This window comes from Antedon bifida, chromosome 4 (assembly GCF_963402885.1).
Source record: "Antedon bifida chromosome 4, ecAntBifi1.1, whole genome shotgun sequence".
NCBI classification, from domain to species: Eukaryota; Metazoa; Echinodermata; class Crinoidea; order Comatulida; family Antedonidae; genus Antedon; species Antedon bifida.
In genome coordinates, this window is record NC_136229.1 from 31,101,641 (window position 1) to 31,121,764 (window position 20,124).

At 34.8% G+C, this 20,124-nt stretch overlaps 1 long non-coding RNA gene across 1 annotated transcript; it reads right to left on the minus strand.

Moving 5' to 3' along the window:
- Nucleotides 1-15,414: 15,414 nt before the first annotated feature.
- LOC144839665 (uncharacterized) lies at nucleotides 15,415-18,720 on the minus strand. The gene is made up of 3 exons (XR_013611774.1): nucleotides 18,593-18,720; nucleotides 17,492-17,566; nucleotides 15,415-16,410 (listed from the first exon to the last, which is right to left on the minus strand). It is a non-coding gene; the product is annotated as an uncharacterized LOC144839665 (long non-coding RNA).
- Nucleotides 18,721-20,124: the final 1,404 nt, after the last annotated feature.

A 20,124-nucleotide genomic window follows, 5' to 3' on the forward strand; every position in this document is an offset into this window, starting at 1 on the left:
TGGCCTATATAACACACACAAATTCCTATTAACATACACAAATACCTATATATAGGGGATAGGGAAAATCAATTAACAGTTTTTGTTACTTGCAGTTGTGTTTTAATGATTAAAATTAGTAGAGGCTTACTTTAGTAACTACTTCTCATAGTAGTTGATGAATCAAGTCGATACGATGACATCATCATGCCAGAATCCAATATGGCGTCCAATTTGGCGGGAAAAACAGGGTATTGCTAAACCCCTGCAAACCCCTGGAAACCTCCAAAAAAAACATAGAAAACCCCACCGAACCGACATAAAAGTGATTGAATCATGGAGTGTACGCCCCACTGGGTATGTCCATGTAAAAAAAATTAAAATTTCTACTGTTAACTACTTATTTTTGGGATAAAACGTCATTTTTTGGTTAAAAATTAGCAATCATTTTTTACCAAAAAATGATGTTTTACCCCAAAAATAAGTAGTTAACAGTAGAAATTTTGTTTTTTTAAAACATGGATATACCCAGTGGGTCGTACACTACATGATTCAATCACTTTTATTATGTTGGTTCGGTGGGGTTTGCTATGTTTTTTTGGAGGTTTGCAGGGTTTAGCAATCATTTTTGACCAAAAAATGATGTTTTACCCCAAAAATAAGTAGTTAACAGTAGAAATTTAATTTTTTTTTTTACATGGATATACCCAGTGGGTCGTACACTACATGATTCAATCACTTTTATGTTGGTTCGGTGGGGGTTTGCTATGTTATTTTGGAGGTTTGCAAGGGTTTGCGGGGTTTAGCAATACCCTGTTTTTTCCGCCAAATTGGACGCCATATTGGATTCTGGCATGATGATGTCATTGTTATCGACTCGATTTATCACCTACTATGAGAAGTAGTTATTAAAGTAAGTCTCAGCTAATTTTAATCATCATAACACAACTCTAAGTTAAACAAAACGTGAATTGGTTTTCCCTATCCCCTATATATAGGTATTTGTGTGTGTTAATAGGCATTTGTGTGTTATATAGGCCAAAATTTAAAAGTGCCGTAAAAAATTTTCCCCAAGACTCTGGGATGGGGATTTTTTTTCTGACATTCTATATGGTATACTCTATCAGAAAAAAAAGAAAAAAATTTTCCTATACTTTTTTCCCGCAAAATTTGTACTGCACCCAGGCTGTTTGATGTCATTTTTTTAAAATAATTATGTACAATCTTTGTGATTTGCATAAAAAATTAAATTCATACAATAAACAATAATATTCACGTGTGTTGTTTAAAGCTGTGGACTATTATCCAATACTCAAAGTTAGATCATTCAACATGGCTATTATTGCTAAGATATTTTTTTATCAATAAATAATGTAACAATAAATTTCACACTTTGACTAAATGCTGTCACATCGTACAACACATTCGATTGGTTGATGTCGTATCATAAACAATCGGCCTTCTATATTATTGCTCTACTCTTTATTGATTTTTTACATTTCCATATAAGCGATGGGTTTCTGTTGATTCATTAAAAAAATATTTACATTAAGACATATTATATATATTGTATAATATTCGTTGAATAGAGATACTATATTTTTATTCCGTCTTTAGTCGTCGAATAGAAAAGACAAACTCACAACAAAATTGAGTCGTATTTTATCAAGTTGTAGATAACTTTCAATTTTATTCTTACCAGTTTTAATATAGGCTGAAGACTCGTCAATTGTCTTTACTTGTCATTACTCTTATATCCTGAATTAGCGCATGTAGCCTAATTGATTATAAGATATAGAAACAATAGATTTTTATCATAATTTACATTTTCTATTTCGAACTACTTAATCACTGCTATGATCTTTATCTGCGTTTGTATAAATCTTGTAACACGGTATTTTCTTCTAGCTTATGTTTTTTTTAATTCAGTTCAAACAACTATAACTAACAGGTTGAATTTAAACTAATAAACTATTAAATATTCACATTTGAAAAAAAAATATTAAAAAAAAGATAACAATATTACATAGACAACAACAGGTTTTACCTTTAAATACATTTAAGCTATCATAAAATAATTTAATATTAAAACAAGTAACACGCGCCATGTATTGGGTAATCGCTGAAAAATATCACGTTTAGTACATCCAACATGACGTCACCGTCTGGAACGTAAAGCAAACACATACATTAAAGAAGACATTGAAATCTAAAAGTATTGCAAGGTTAATAGATTTCTTTTTAGACATTTCCACATATTCATCTTAATTATTTAATTATATCATCAGATTTTTAAATTTTAATATAAAATTACTCACATTATTATTGCACTTCACATTAAAATAAATGATAATTCGTATTGATGAGTGGTCAGAATCAATCATAATGATGAGTGTAAACATTATCAGTTAGTAGGCAAAACAATGAATACTAGCAATCAAACAAATTTTACTGATGAAGATAATTATCTTCTATGGGCACATTTCACAACGTACTTTGTTAAACATAATTTCCATGCCTGCTGTACCTAACACAGCCTAAAATATACCGCTCGACAGCAGTTAGATGAGACTAAGAGAGGCTTTATTGCTACGGTAATAAAGAATTTGTATAACTTGATTGTGATTGGTCAACTAGTGAACAAAAGGAACCAAGCGTCACCTGTTTGAAAGACCCACTATGAGCAAAGATATTCATTCCACCTGCAGTTAAACTAAATCATGTATTGGCTGTGTTCCTTTTGCAAACAGATTGTATTCGTGGCATGTTATTTTACCTCTAATAGGACAGAAGAATATTACGAAAACAAGTATAGTAGCCTGAACATATCAGGTAATTTTTTTCATTAAATGTAAACCTCCCAACTCTTCTGAAATACAGCGGTTAGTTTTTAGTCGCGTGGAAGCGACTCTATAGTTCACTATGTCGGTCGGTCTGTCTGTCGGTCTGTCGGTCTGTCTGTCGGTCCGGTATCACTATGCATTGTAGCACGCGACTTAATGGCTGTTGGCCTTGTTTATTATGTTACGGCAGAAACTGAGGGCGTGCATATATCGTGAACAAACACACTGTCTGATGCACGTTCGCAGTGCAGATCGGAGTTACTGTACTCTTTTTCTCTCGATGATGTTGTTGTTGTTAAAGACACTAGACCTGCAATTTGTGACGTTTTGTACAAATATTGCATATTTAAATAAAACTTTAAAAACATTAAACTTGTCTTAAATGTGAATTCTAATGATAAATAGAAAAACAATGCACTAAAGTAGCTCTCATTTGGCCTAGCCTGACGTTGTCGCGGTGCTGAATTAATGTTTCTTTCATTTTTCGTATTCGTATTTAATAATGTTATATCTTGGGGTGGGTCAAACTTAAAGTCTTTCTGACTTGTATGACTCTCCCCCCACATGATTACTTAATTGCATTCATTATCCTGTATGTATGTTATTATATTGTGGAAATAAATTAAATTGAATTGAAATTGGATTCAGGCCTTCCATAGTTTCTATAAAAAAAACTATGCTAATGAGTTCGCGTACCGTACTGGGAAACCAAGAAGAATTTTATAGAAAGTAGTCTGGACATTTTCGCTAAGGAAACAGTTGGATGTGTACAGTATAAAAAAGTAAAATGTCAAAGTATCATTATAAAAGAAGTATCAATAAGCAAAAGTAATTAGAATTAATATAAATGTGAGTAAAAATAGAACGATACACTGTGTTTTCTGGTCCAGGTTTATTGTCATTTGTGTATTAGTAATACAATATTGTTTTACTATTAGCTAATATACCGTATGTGTTTTCATATATGTACAATAAACTACAACAAAGGTACAAGGAAAGTGATCTTGTTTTCAGAAACGTATCCCGACGGCCGCGGAATGCCGCCTTTTCGCGAGTTCAATTAAAAGGCAAAAGAAATGCGATTATAAAGGAAATCCATAACAAACTGCAAGAAGAGAAAAAAGAAAAACTTGTTAAACAGATAGAGGAAGTATGCAGTACTTTATTTTCCTAATTAAATTCCATAAGAGATCCACAAAAACTATCGCTAAATCAACGTTATCGTAATGTAGTTACTGCAGTAGAATAATTGATCCCTAAATGATCCTTAACCGTATGGAACGAAAGGAGGAAACGAATACGGAAGAAGGAAGAAATGATATAATAATAACAACTTTATTTAAAAACGGATGCAACACTTGAATCACCATATTGGTGTTTTTCACAAGGCCGTTACTTACTACAAAACTATTTATACTAGTAGGCCTACACAAGTTATCATTTACAGTACAAAAACAAAAAAAAACAAAAAAAGATTTCATGAAAAATATAGAGTTTCAAGTATATTTTATCTTTGGTCATTTATAATTTTTTTTAAATATATGTATATTAGGAGCTGTAATTGCATTTGTGTTTATAGCATTTAAACTATTCCATAGCTTTGCGCCAGAATACGAGAAACTTTTCTTTGTTTAAACTGACAAAATCATGAAAAAAAATAATAATATCAAAACAGTAACAAACATTGAAATTCAAATGAAAACTGCTAGTTATTTTGAGGTCATCTCGCCCCCAAACTCAAACTAGGCTGATATTTTCTTGTAACTAAATATTTAACCAGAGTACCAACATAATGAATACTTAACTAACATAAAGACTAGGCCTACAAGTGTATCAGTAAATTATTATTCAGATCCTTTGTTCGTCTATTTCAATCTCAATAGTCATGTTCTGTCTTCACTGTAAAATGATAACACATGACTGTAAATGATAACACATGACTGTTAATAACATTTATAATATGTACCTTAAAATACACTGCAAAATATAATAATCAAACGTCAGGTTGTAGCAGTGATCTCTGTTTTATTACAGATGCGATCAATAGTCGTTACCTGACGTTCTGTACAAAAAAAAATCAAAACTTTGATACACAAGTGGAGTATTACGATTCTCATATAAACCAGTGGAAGTTGGGATAATATTTTTTTCCGATTCAATTTTTCTCTTACCCATCAGGCATTGTGGGATAAGTAACTGATACGTGTATTGTTTTTATTACAGTCCAAACGAGTCCCATACTAGTTTGTAGCGCTCTTACCTCTCCTCTGTTCTCACTGATATACTTTATCTAAAATCACGTGATTTCGGGGCGCCCTCGCAATCATCTTTTCACAGCGTGAGCATCTCATCCTCTTCACCTCACGCTGTCAAAAGATTACCACGCCAGTCTTTGGCTAAGTAAAATAATTTTAACTTTTACATTTCACCAGTCCCTTTTATCCTCCTACGCTGATAGTGTCCTCACACAATATACTTTGACTGGAATTGTTTTGTCTCTGGTTCAGAAACACACAGTGGGCCTAATGATAATACTGTATTATATCCGTATCCGGATATTCACCCCCTGGACATTTACCCCCCGGAAAACTACCCCCCGGACAACCACCACCTGGACAACTACCCCCTTAGGACAACTACCCCTTTAGGACAACTACCCCCCGGACAAATACCCCCTTAGGACAACAACCCCCTTAGGACAACTACCCCCTGGACAACTACCCCCTGGACAACTACCCCCCGGACAATTACCCCCTATGAACAATTACCCCCGGACAATTACCCCCCCCCCCGGTAATTACCCCGCGGACAACTACCTCTGACACAATACTCCCCGTAGGACAACTACCTCCTGGACCTGGACAATACTACGAGGGCAAATAATCTTTTAGGACAACTACCTCCGTAGGACAACTAACCCCTGGACAACTACCCCCCGGACAATTACCCCCAAGGAACAATTACCCCCTGAAAATTATCCCCCCCCCCCCGGACAATTACCCCCTCCCCCTGGTAATTACCCCGTAGGACAACTACCTCCTGGACCTGGACAATACTCCGAGGGCAAATAATGTTTCAGGACAACTACCTCCGTAAGACAACTAACCCCTGGACAACTACCACCCAGACAACTATCCCTTTACAACAACTACCCCCCGGACGGACAACTACCACCCAGACCATTCAACAACCGGACAATAACCCCCCCCCCCCCCCGGTAATTACTGTTTTATTAGAAAAATACAAAACACTGGTTGCGATTGGAAATTTCGCTTACCTGCTCGCTGTTAAACAATGAATTCTGGGAAGCCACTCCTCAAAACAGATCAATTGAATGTTAAGTCTACTTCTTGTAAACTAATACCATTCCTGTCTGTTAAAAACTACTACTAAAATGGAAGTCGATATAAAGTTTGCGATATACAACGTGTCGGCTATATAGTTCTAAAAAGAACTGTTGAGTTGGACATTTTTCGATCAATATACTTCGATCATCCTGGAAGTCATTAGTATTATTTTGAATAGTGGAGGTAAACAATCTCACCTTCTATGTTCGTAATGATCTATCCAAATTATAAACTTACTAGCATAATTATATACAAAAGTATGGTAATGTAAACTAAGGTAGTAAACGTCAACATTTTTGCTGTGATCGCCCTGTATCATTATACAAAAAAAAGAAGAAGACTGTGGTACATTCATTGGATGTCCCGCGTGGTTTTAGAATCCTGTGACCGTATTCACCAATCACACTTAAGTGAGATATTTCCCTTGAATATTAAGTATTTTACTTAACTCAATAATTTTTTTAGTATTTAGTATATAAATCCAAAGGCAAATTACTGAAAAAATGACAATGCTGTGGGTATCAGTGGATGGATCTCAATGGAGATACAAAAAAAAAACGAAACGCTAAATCAAAACGATAAAGTAAAACAGCCAGAAAAGTTAGCAGAGCTTTCGGGCAACATAGCCCTTCATCAGTGCAAGTGAAGTATTTAGTATATAAGTTATATTTTCCTTAAATTGTATAGATATGAGATTTTTTTATTTTAAGTGTTTCCCTTAAGTGCGAATGGTGAATACGGCCGCTGCTCTTTATCAACAATGTCAAAATGAATGTGATCAGAAGTTCTTGTGGCGCAGTAGTCGCGAATTTAAATGAGATTAATTAGTGTTTGTGTTAAAATATAATTACAAGATAACCGACCTATTTCCTAAGTGTTTAACTAAGCGTTAGCCCTTTAAATTTAATTATAGTAACATTCTGTAGTAAATTTTGAGGAGCTTCGAACCCAGTGCCTGACGTCACCACAACTTGAAGTCTACATCATTTAGCCACAGAGCTGGCTTGCAGAAAACCAACTGTTCAGGACAACTACCTCCGTAAGACAACTAACCCCTGGACAACTACCACCCAGACAACTATCCCTTTACAACAACTACCCCCCGGACGGACAACTACCACCCAGACCATTCAACAACCGGACAATAACCCCCCCCCCCCCCGGTAATTACCCCGCGGACAACTACCTCTGACACAATACTCCCCGTAGGACAACTACCTCCTGGACCTGGACAATACTACGAGGGCAAATAATCTTTTAGAACAACTACCTCCGTAGGACAACTAACCCCTGGACAACTACCCCCCGGACAATTACCCCCTAGGAACAATTACCCCCTGAAAATTACCCCCCGGAAAATTACCCCCCCCCCCTCCCCTGTCAGGTCTCTGGTCTCGGGTCTCTAGTTTCGAAACACCCGTTAAAAACAGATGATTTCATTTTTACAGAAACCGGTCCTATATATTTGTCTACTTTTGGATTGGGGGGGGGGAGTAGTTGTCATGGGGGTATTTGTCCTGGGGGTAGTTGTCCTAAGAGAGGGGGTAGTTGTCCGGGGGGTAGTTGTCCGGGGGTAGTTACCCGGGGGGTAGTTATCCTAAAGGGGTAAGTTGTCCTAAGGGGGTAGTTGTCCGGGGGGTTGTTATCCTAAGATTATAAGAATGCAATTGACAAAAATATGAAAAGAAAGTATTACATTTTGAAGAAAGCTGGTTATTACTGAAACGAAACATTAACATAGCTGTTGGAGTTTGTTGATATCAAAACTATTTAATGTATTAAGTGAATAAAACAGTTGATGTACACAGACTAAAGAAAACTTGATTAAATCATGGACTAAAGAACAGGCATTTATACAATCATGATAATATATTCTGCAATTATATAACATTTCATTGAAAATATTTAACAACAATCTATTGTACATTTACTTCTGGAAAAACGTTTTACCACCATGCTAAATTAGTTCACAAAGAACAAAAATCAACCATGCGTTACCAGCAAGGATTCTTTTCCATTGCCGCATACTAATCTACAGTTTTTCTTATAATAAAGTGTTATGAACTACATGTTATTAACTTGCTACAATTTTTCTACCGGAGACAAGTTAAATATTGAAATATTGTTATATTTCTTTCGACTACGCGCCCTGTAGTAAATAAATTGTATTGTATTTACTGTTTGTATTGTTTGAGGGTCCCTAATGATCACCTGATGCTGGATGGACCACCCTCATAAAATATTGTTGAAATAAAAATAAATAGATAAACTATATTAAATATCCAAATATACAGTAAACATAATGTTAGCATTGAAAATATAATTTTTTTTTATTAGAAAAATACAAAACACTAGTTGCGATTGGAAATTTCGCTTACCTGCTCGCTGTTAAACAATGAATTCTGGGAAGCCACTCCTCAAAACAGATCAATTGAATGTTAAGTCTACTTCTTGTAAACTAATACCATTCCTGTCTGTTAAAAACTACTACTAAAATGGAAGTCGATATAAAGTTTGCGATATACAACGTGTCGGCTATATAGTTCTAAAAAGAACTGTTGAGTTGGACATTTTTCGATCAATATACTTCGATCATCCTGGAAGTCATTAGTATTATTTTGAATAGTGGAGGTAAACAATCTCACCTTCTATGTTCGTAATGATCTATCCAAATTATAAACTTACTAGCATAATTATATACAAAAGTATGGTAATGTAAACTAAGGTAGTAAACGTCAAAATTTTTGCTGTGATCGCCCTGTATCATTATACAAAAAAAAGAAGAAGACTGTGGTACATTCATTGGATGTCCCGCGTGGTTTTAGAATCCTGTGACCGTATTCACCAATCACACTTAAGTGAGATATTTCCCTTGAATATTAAGTATTTTACTTAACTCAATAATTTTTTTAGTATTTAGTATATAAATCCAAAGGCAAATTACTGAAAAAATGACAATGCTGTGGGTATCAGTGGATGGATCTCAATGGAGATACAAAAAAAAAACGAAACGCTAAATCAAAACGATAAAGTAAAACAGCCAGAAAAGTTAGCAGAGCTTTCGGGCAACATAGCCCTTCATCAGTGCAAGTGAAGTATTTAGTATATAAGTTATATTTTCCTTAAATTGTATAGATATGAGATTTTTTTATTTTAAGTGTTTCCCTTAAGTGCGAATGGTGAATACGGCCGCTGCTCTTTATCAACAATGTCAAAATGAATGTGATCAGAAGTTCTTGTGGCGCAGTAGTCGCGAATTTAAATGAGATTAATTAGTGTTTGTGTTAAAATATAATTACAAGATAACCGACCTATTTCCTAAGTGTTTAACTAAGCGTTAGCCCTTTAAATTTAATTATAGTAACATTCTGTAGTAAATTTTGAGGAGCTTCGAACCCAGTGCCTGACGTCACCACAACTTGAAGTCTACATCATTTAGCCACAGAGCTGGCTTGCAGAAAACCAACTGTATGCATATCATCCAACATTTTATCATTATCATTTTATGCGTTATTTATGATTTCTACCTCAGACGTTCAGAAAAAAAAAAAATAATTTCGCGGGCAGATTCTGATCCACCCACAATTGCCTCCATTCAGGAATTGTCCTTGGATAATAAGTAACGATAAAAATCTTGGTAATTGCTCTATGTTTGTATTTACCGATTCTGGATTGTCGAATGGTGGTGACGTTATAACTCTTGGAGTGACCGTTATTCTTTTAAAATACATGCGTCCTTTGTCCAATGTGTTTTTGTTGTGTCGTGTTGTCATCATTTGGTATATAAATAATCTAAACATTGTTTGGAGTTAATAATCAAACTTGTTCAGCAGGTGTAGGCTCATTCGTATGCTTAGGCCTACACATTCGCTTTTTGTAAATGATAATAAACCCTATAAGGCCTACAAGTGTGATGAGTAGACAACACAAGGCAACAACACCAACTAGTATAACATCAGTATTCTTTGCAATTGACGTGTGGGAATCGATCTGATTACTTGAATGATTTCCTTGTTGATATGTTGTACTGAGCGGCGGTGGTGAACGTGTTAATGTAGGCCTGCACGGTGAGCTGTTGTTTACCACGATCTTAAACTCATAATAGTTATAATATTTGCTATTTGAAGCACATCGGAGTAAATAATTTCCTTCAGTCTCATTTGCCACGCTAAAAAACATTAAAACTGCCTTTCCTTCGTGATAAGTGATATTACAATTTGCTGTTGATACCGCACAATTGATTACGTTATTTTCTCGAAAAAGGCTGATCTCGGATATATTGCAAAGAAAATCGACTTTTAAGTCACATCTGAGTGTAGCGTTGTATTGAGATAGTACATTATTTGCGGGTGTTCTTGCCTCTTCAACAACACTAAGTAAGAAGTCATATGTAAAATGGTTATTGAGGCCTTTCAGGATAATCTTATACTCCCCATAGTCGGTGTTCTTCACTCGGGGTAATGTATATGTTAACAACAATGTTTTGGCATCAGTTAAAGATATTTTTAAGTCACCGTCAGCATATCTATATCCGTCTTTTATAACTGAGGTGTTAAATTCATTTGTAGGAACATGACCAAAGCTATATTTTGCTTCAAAATGTGTTCCAGCCACTGCAGTGAAATTATCCCTATGATGTTCAGCTTTGGTAACTACGAAAACGCTTTGGCACACGAGCATGTAATATAGAACTGGCTTCATCATCATGTCCTGCAAAACACAAACGACAAGCATAATTTCATTTTTAGAACAGGAATAAATGAATGAATTATTCATTTGATAATTTAAATAATGATATGTTGCATTGCAAATAGAAACGAATGGGAAACTGGTACAGTCCCATGGGTGGGTATCGGCAAAACCCATGCCCCAACCATTAGTATTAATGTTAAACCATAGTTCACAATAAAATACCACAAACGTCATAAACAGCGACGTACCGTTATATTACGGTAAAGCTTGGTTCCCACTGGAAGGCAACGCAGCGACTGTATCGCGTAATCACAAGTGAGAACCGACGACGCAACAGTGCTGCAAAAATCGAGTTCACGCAAGCGGGGGCAAACACAATTATTACAATGGCATTTGCTTACGTTGCGTAGATTGCGTTACGTTGCGTTGAACATAATTAATAATAATTAATAATTAACGAGTCGTAAACCGTGCTTCCCACTAGAACGCAACGCAGCGACGTACCGACGCAAAGTGCTGTATTGCGTAATCACAAGTGGGAACCGACGACGCAACAGTGCTGCAAAAATCGATGTTTGATTTCACGCAAGTGGGGGCAAACACAATTATTAGAATGGCATTTTCTTACGTTGCGTAGGATTGCGTTACGTTGCATCGCTAGTGGGAACCACGCTTAATGAGCATTCCATTTTGTAATTATGTTCTAAGTATTACCAGGTCAATAATAATCCCGCAAAATGACGTTTAATAAGATAACATGCCGTAACCATTAAGATGGCGTAATATTTCCTATAGTTACAAAACAAAACTAGTCCTGTCCCTTTTATGGTTGAACTTTTGAACAAACTGTAACTTTTTTATTTATTTTTTATTGTATTATTTGAGGTAACTGCAGTCTAACTTATTCGTTTTTATATATTTATGTATTGTTGATAGTGGCTATTGTTTAAATATTTATTTTATAGTGTAATACATATGCAATTCAGCCATGTTTGTATGTGAATTTTGAATAAATATACCGATATATATATAACTATATAATTTGTTAATATACAATCATTCTCACAGATTTCCTAAAGTATACCGAGTATACATACAGTGTCGATGACAGCGTATAGTGATGCAGAAAACATGAATTGTTCATTTAGCCTATCATTCTTCTATGCCTATTGAACATAATTAGCTCGTACATAACGAGCCGTAAGAATTGACAATTACGGTAGATAATGTAAACGCTTTCTATCGAACATTGTGTGTAGTTAAATGGCATGTCATTTACGGGTTTGTTGAACGCTCTACTTTGTGACGATGTTAAAGCTTGGTTCCCACTAGCGACGCAACGTAACGCAATCTACGCAACGTAACGCAATTTACGCAACGTAAGAAAATGCCCTTCCAATAATTGTGTTTGCCCCCGCCTCCTGCGTGAAATCAAACCTGCGTGAAATCAAACCTGCGATTTTTGCAGCGCTGTTGCGTCGTCGGTTCCCACTTGCGATTACGCAATACATCACTTTGCGTTGATACGTCGCTGCGTTGCGTTGCGTTCTAGTGGGAACCACGCTTAATACAGAACTATATATAAGCAATTCGTTATATACAATCGTAATTCACGATGTACCCTTCACGTTACCCAGTACTTAGTTACGATACGCGACTTATAGAAGACTATAATAAGAATGCTTGCTAAACTGAAGTAACAAGAATACGTTTTATATAGGCCTAGAGCCAATTACTTACACACAACAATGCCCGATCGTCATCAGGTAGGCCTATGCGTTACATTTGTAATAAATTATATTGTACTTACAACGTCAGTAAAACATAGATAAAATCGTAGCTAACAGGTTGCTTCTTAAATGTGTTGAGCATGAACAACGAAAGAACTCTGCAGCCTGCCTAAATTTTATAAAATGTAAATAAATCTTTGGAAAATACCCACTCTCCCCAAAATATCGATGATGATGATAATGATGTAATAACCACGTTGCTTTGTTTGTTTGTTTGAGCGCGCAGGGGTGTATCATCATGATCCTGATATTTATTATATTAGGAATTTCCCTTAATGAAATTCCTCGCTATTCTTTTACGCTCAGATGATTCTTAAGCATTGTCAAATATAATTATGAGAAAATTATAATGAATATTGCATGCCAGCCACGGTCACAAAGTAGTGTTATAGTAAGTAGTAGCATGAATTAATACCGTCAAAACCCGTTTTGGTAAAAAAAACATTGTTTGTTCAATATTGGAGTTGAGTTGAGTTGAAAGGGTACGTTATCTTGACCTTTGACCCACCAGGATGTACCGGTGTAATACATTATTTCAATAACTTCTGGCATTTTAGTGTACTCGCCCAATATCCGAAACCATTAATAGATATAATATGACAATGTAACTGTAGTCGTGCCGAGGGCTAAGACAATAACGATGGCACAACATTATTCAATGTACAAAATATAATATAATATTTATTCAATCAAAAGTAAGATTATAAAAACAATGTGGAAATGTATTGATTCTGACTGATGTTATAGTCTCAAGAATCAATACCCGAACTAACTAACTTAACTACAAAACATATATTTATATTAAGGGGACAGGAAGGATGATGACTAATTAAATGGTACCACATCCTGATTGACTTTCCTTGGAAGACCTACCTCAGGAATGTAGTATTCCAAGTTAAGTAGGCATCGGGGAGAGTGAGGGGTGAATAGCGTGTGTGGGTTTGGTCCCACCATGTTACTGACAATGACAACTTCTTTATTTTCTTTGAGCGATGGAAATTTCAATATGACAACGAATTAGAAATAACTGATTTAAACAAAGAAAATGGGCAAATTCAAGAAGCAAATGCTTATAAAATAAAAAAAACTCATTTAAATATCAATTTCATTAAATATATGAAAATCAGCTCTTAAATAATAATTGCAAAGGTTTTTCAAAAAAATACAACACCACTATTATGCAAATGAGTGTATAGGTTAATCCAAATAGGTATTTATAATGTTATTTTAATTAGGCTTATATTGTGTCATTTGACAAACTCATCGAACCAGAACACCTTACTACTATATATTGTAACCAGGGTTAATACCAAGCCTCAAATATCAACAATTACAATTACAGGCATTACTTTTATTTTATAGGCCTATCTTACCGTTAAACGCAGTTGAAATTTGCAAAATAACACATGTACGTCCGTCCTCGAAGAAAAAAAGAACACAATTAAGGCCTATCACTCTTCAAAATGTTTGATATTTCTAAATATGGAAATCACATGTCTTCAGGAATTTCCCATTAGACTCAACCTGGTAATCCCCTAACATTTGCATATATATATATATATTGATGCTCTTAAAACTGCCTTTTCGTGCACATCCAACGTTATGAATGTAGTAAACAATAATATTTATTTTTTTCCTACATGATTCAACTCGCCTCATTTAATCAATTCCATGGACACTCTGTTTAGATGTGGATTTAGAATATACAGTATAATTATTACGGTACTTCTATGCAGCGAAGCCATTAATTACATTCGTTCATTCGAAGAATATTGTCATGATATTAAATATTCCTAGATTAAAACAAGTATATAAATAGATGGAACTAAATGCAAATTATAGAACAGGACACCGTATACGAATTACCATTTCACAGGTAATATACCTTTTTCAAACAATAACTTATAGGTCAAAATGAAGCCACTTTTAATGATCAATGCTTCACACATTTCTTTTTTAAAGAATGCAATTTCTTTTTAAATAGTTATAATAAAGACTTCGAACTTAATAATTCACAATTTAAAAATATTTATTTAATCCACATTTTACGTCACGTGGGACGAGCGGTAACGGCAATTTAAATTAATCTATATGTTATTCCTTATGACCATTTACACACAACGCGGAGTGGACGGCAGGTGGTTTCCGATAGATACAAATTCGACGTGGGACAATTTACGCGGGTTTACGCTCGTCTGTGTAAACAGACCTTTACACTTTTGCTCCTGTTTAATACAACAAACTAAGAATGTAAAATTAAACTGTGCACTTTTTATTACAAGTGAAAATTATGCAGTAAAGTCGCATATAATATAAACACACTTAAATGAGGAGAAGGCACCTTTATTAATTATTCTTACAGAATATGTGGGGGTGTCAATTATGACCTCATCCCATAATTTGAGACGAGTATAGTTAGTTTTCAGATGAAACTTAAATGACATTTAAGATGAAATGTTAGATGACATCATATCAACTTTTGGTCATTATTATTTTGGTATAGTAGCCTACACAACAGTTAAATTTATGGAGCCCTTGGGAGTACAAAGTACAAAAGTCTGCATGGTGTAGTGTGCTTGTTTACAATACTGTACATTGTAGATTATATCAAAAGCATTGTATAATACCTAAGAAAGTAAAGTATAACAATTAAAATGTATTAAAAATCGTGTGGTAGGTTTCTACACACCTATATTACAGTCATCGCGTCAAAGAGAAAGTGCAAAGCCAAGCCTGGCCTTTTTATAATATTTTCAAATTTTTTTATGGATAACTTGATTTTGTTACAAAAAAAAATTCTCACTTTGGCGTAAGATGAAAATTTGCATTATATTGAAGGGTAAACTACTCTCCAATCCCGCTAATTTTTCATAAAATAATAATAATTATTATTTTTAAAAATTCAAAACTTAATAATGTTTATACTACTTGACTATGCAAAGCATCAATATCTAACCAGTTTCTCTTTCGTGTGAAAAAGAAGCAATAGTTACTTGATGATGCTTTTAATAGGTGAATACATAGGCCTATATTAATAGGCCCAATAATAGTCAAGTCAGTAATATCCATTCATTGACATTTCTTGTTTAACAATCAATAAATAATGTTGGTATATTTCAGCAGAAACATACATTTAGACATTTACTGATGATGAACGGTATTTATCAACAGATGAGTCAGTTTTCTTTTTGTAAAGTTTTAAAAATAATAGGAATAACATAATTACAATTAGGCCTACACACAGAGTAGCAACTATTATACCAACAGTATTTGCTGTTTGCGAGTTGACAAGATGATCTAAACCAGGGGTGAAATCCTTCATGGTTGTACCCAAAACAGATTGCTGTGTGGTTGTGACTAGTGAGTGGCGTATTTGTGAAAGCTTCTGCTCGTTACTATTCGTACATGTGCCGTTGTTAATGTTATTAACAACAATCTTGAATGACTGTTCATCCACAACACCGGTAGCATCCCTACAAATCAGCCTGTACGTTCCTTCGGTGTCGTTCGTCACAGTAAAAAACGTTATATAAATCTTTCCTTCATGTTTGGTTAGATTGCAAATGCGTTCTTCTTCAGAGCAATATATTTTCACTTTATGTTGATCAACCATAAACATTTCTCCCTGTAGTATTCCAGTGTAAGACACATTCAGTTTCATTGGACATCCCAGTGTAGCATTGTGTTGTGACATTGGGCTGCTTGCAGATGTGACGCACAAAAAGCTAAACATCAATGCTCCTATCATTATCATCATAACTACAACGATAAAAAATGAGGTACTGTTAAGGCCAATGCAGACGGGAGGAAACGGTTAACGGTAAGCAGAAAACAAACATCGAGTCTATGTTATTTCTTATGACCATTCGGAGCGGACGGGCGGCTGAGCGGGACGCGATATTTCTTTTCGTACATAAGTTCGTTGGGGACCCTTCATGAAACGTCACAAAATAAACATGAATATTCATTAGTCATATCTATAAGGTGTGACGTAAGAATTGATCTAACTAAAATTCACTAATGTACGAAAAGAAAAATCGCGAGCGGGACAGATTCTACATTGAACAAGTTATATATAAGTAATATATAACGATTAAGTTCGTCGTCCGAAACCTGTTTTTTGGATTCATAAGTGTCTATTAGAACTCAGTATATAAGCAACCAAAACCAACCAAAATTTCGGAGAAACAGAAAATTTGCTACCTTTGAATAAGTAAAAGCTTGTATGACAAATTGAAGGCTATGAAAAGTTAATTTCTAATTTCTTTTATAATCTATATATAGGTTTTCGATTTATGTGCTAGCTCTCACAAGCTTTGCTCTTTTTTTACTTTGCCTCTCTAAGTCTAAGTTAACCAAATTATTGTAATTTATTATAATGAACTTAGAAGAGAAATATTATTTTTGACTTGATTGAAAATGCAATACGTTATTTTGACGCTAAAAGCGTGGTTCCCACTAGCGACGCAACGTAACGCAACCTACGCAACGTAAGAGAATGACCTTCCGACAATTGTGTTTACCCCCGCCTGCGTGCAATCAAACCTGTGATGTTTGCAGCACTGTTGTATCGTCGGTTCCCGCAATACAGCACTTCGCGTCGATACGTCGCTGCGTTACGTTGCGTTGCGTTCTAGTGGGAAACACGCTTAACGCGTATGAGTGGGCCTACGACGTTCGACACGAACACGTTTATAGGAAGGAGTAGGCCTACACTTGTATACAAACCAAACGGGGAGGTGCAGCAGACACTTCTAGACATGAGGCACTTGTGCTACCTGTTTTACTGAAAAAACTCTTACATAGTTATATTAGCATAAGGAAACAAATACAAACTTACCTCAATATTACTTATCAATAACTCAATGTTAGAACTGTGGCCTATAGCTACCGTAGGCCTACGTGAAGAAATGTACTATAAAGAAAATGCATGCAATAAATAGTACGATTTATAAGTTGGAATTTACGGCGGGTTTTTTTTGTTATTAAGTTATGCCTATAAATAATAAATTTGAAATCCGTGTTCGATGATGCGCGAATTAATATAAGTCATCTATAAAATCGGCCGGTGGTATGACAAGCAATTTTGATCATTTTATCTCTTAATTGAAGAAACTTCGTTACATTGTGTAGGCCTACGCCCAAGAGGTAGTGAGAGGGACGGGATATTAATTGGTTGGGTGGGCAATGTAGTGGGTGACAAGAGGCCATTGTTATAACTTCAGCTTATTTATAAACAGTATTACATAATTCCGGTAGTAATTCCCCGGAAACAATTCATTTGAGTGGCGTGGGAAATAAAATCATGTCTATTATCAATTACTGCTTTATAATTTAAAATATTTAAAAATGTTATAAATCTACAAATTGTAATGTAAAGTTTTTTTTATAGCCATTGTGTTTTGCCATAAGTTTAAATTCCAAAATAAAAAATCATGATCAATGATCTCCGAGATTCTCGGCATGTGTAGGCCTATTATAGCTTGAGATCGTTTGTGGTACATTCGGGGGTACATTGCTCCACGCGCATAGGCCTACAGGTTCATTATATTCTAGCCCATTGAGAGGTGGAGTGGAGCCTTGATTGATATATCAACATCCTCTAATCAACACACTAAACATACAAAATAATAGTGAATATTTAGGCCTATCTATGAATGTAAGACTTTATAATAAACAAGCAGTCATGGCGTTTATATAATGAATCTTGCACAACAATGCAAACGTGTTTAAAGATATGGCCATTGTGCTCTACAATAATATAATTACCGGATATTACTAACTTTACATACGAAGTATTGTATAGTATATTCAAAGAATTCTACCTCCATACCCAAAGCAATGGATAATACAAAGGCATAGGGTTGTTTTGCATTGTTGCTTATCATGTACTTTGATACTAAAGATTGTGACTCACTGAGAAATCCATGATTGTACTTACATTATTTAGTCAAACGTAGTATAGTTGAAGTTGAAAATAAGAGCTGTTTATTATAACTTTACTAGTAGCGGTATCATACACCATATTCCTGAAGACTGATGATAATAGTACTGCAATGCATGATCGCATGGTAAATTACACTCACTCCAAAAATATCGATTACGAAACAGTTTTTTTCTCTACCGTAGGAATTTCCAAATTCAAAAATACATTTGTTCTGTATTCACTGATTATTGTTGAAAATACATCACGAACAAATGTGAAAACACATCACCACAAATGTAATGAGTAGTAGTATTTATTATAGTGTCTTGTAATACCGTGTTATACAGTAGTTTTCATCATGTATACTCATATGCATTATAAATTAATATGAGTTTAAACTTTGCTTTCACACAATTCTTGCTTATTACATTAAAATGTATTACAATATTGAAATTTGTTATGCTGATAATCTATAGGCCTAATACTAGAGTCAAATATTTAAACAAAGATTTTTATGTTACTATCTTTTTACTCTCTGTCTCCTCATGACGGCTCGGCGAGCCACTATACAGTGTTTGCTTTTGGTGATCCTGTCGGCCTTTGTGAAGAGGCCGAGAGTAATCTTTTTTTATATTATTATTAATATTGTTTTCCTGTAATTAATTATATCTTATATATAACGAAATAAATGAAATGGAGTGAGTGTGGCCGAGCGGTTAAGACAGTGGAACCGCAATCCATAGCCATAACATTGGCAAGGATAAGGACTATAAACCGTAGGTCCAGTGTACATATGGCTCATGTGCACTTTAAAGAACCTAGTACATCTTTCGAGACGAGTAGGGGGTTACTGTAGTTCATTCATTGGCACCGTAGTTGGCTGCCGATGACACAATGGGACCCTTAGTGGAGCAGTAGCCTTTAAACTATGTTCGCTCCTTAAAATAGAAGAAGAAATGAAAAGCCTTAATAATCGTATGAACCCATTGGCATAATAAATAATAATACAATATACTAATAAACATCCATTTTAACCGTTGCCTTCTTTGTATGAAGAGTCCAAAAAGTTGTTATGGTGTTTACAATCACAGTTTTCGACCGTAATATCACATGTCATTCATATATATGCCTATGACACTTTTTTTTGCGCCAAAAAGTTCAGTAAGAGAACCGGAGGATGACCTAAAATAAGGTCTTGTAAGTTAACTATTCCTAAAAAATGGAAACATATAGAGCAGCAAAATACATATGGTAACACTCGTGAAAACAGTAAATTTAAAAAATTGCGAACTTCAAATCGAACATGTCATCTAGTATATAGACAAACCATAGAAAAGGAAATGAAAATTGGTATACCCATAGGTATGCACAAATGGGAAGAAAACTTACATATTAAAGTTCAATGGGAAACTATATTCATGAGATTGCATAGTTGTACTATAAATTGTAAATTAAAGGATATCCAGTTCGAATTTCTTCATAGAAGAATAGCAACAAAAAGTTTCCTTTATAAAATACACAAAATAGATTCACCTACATGTCACTTT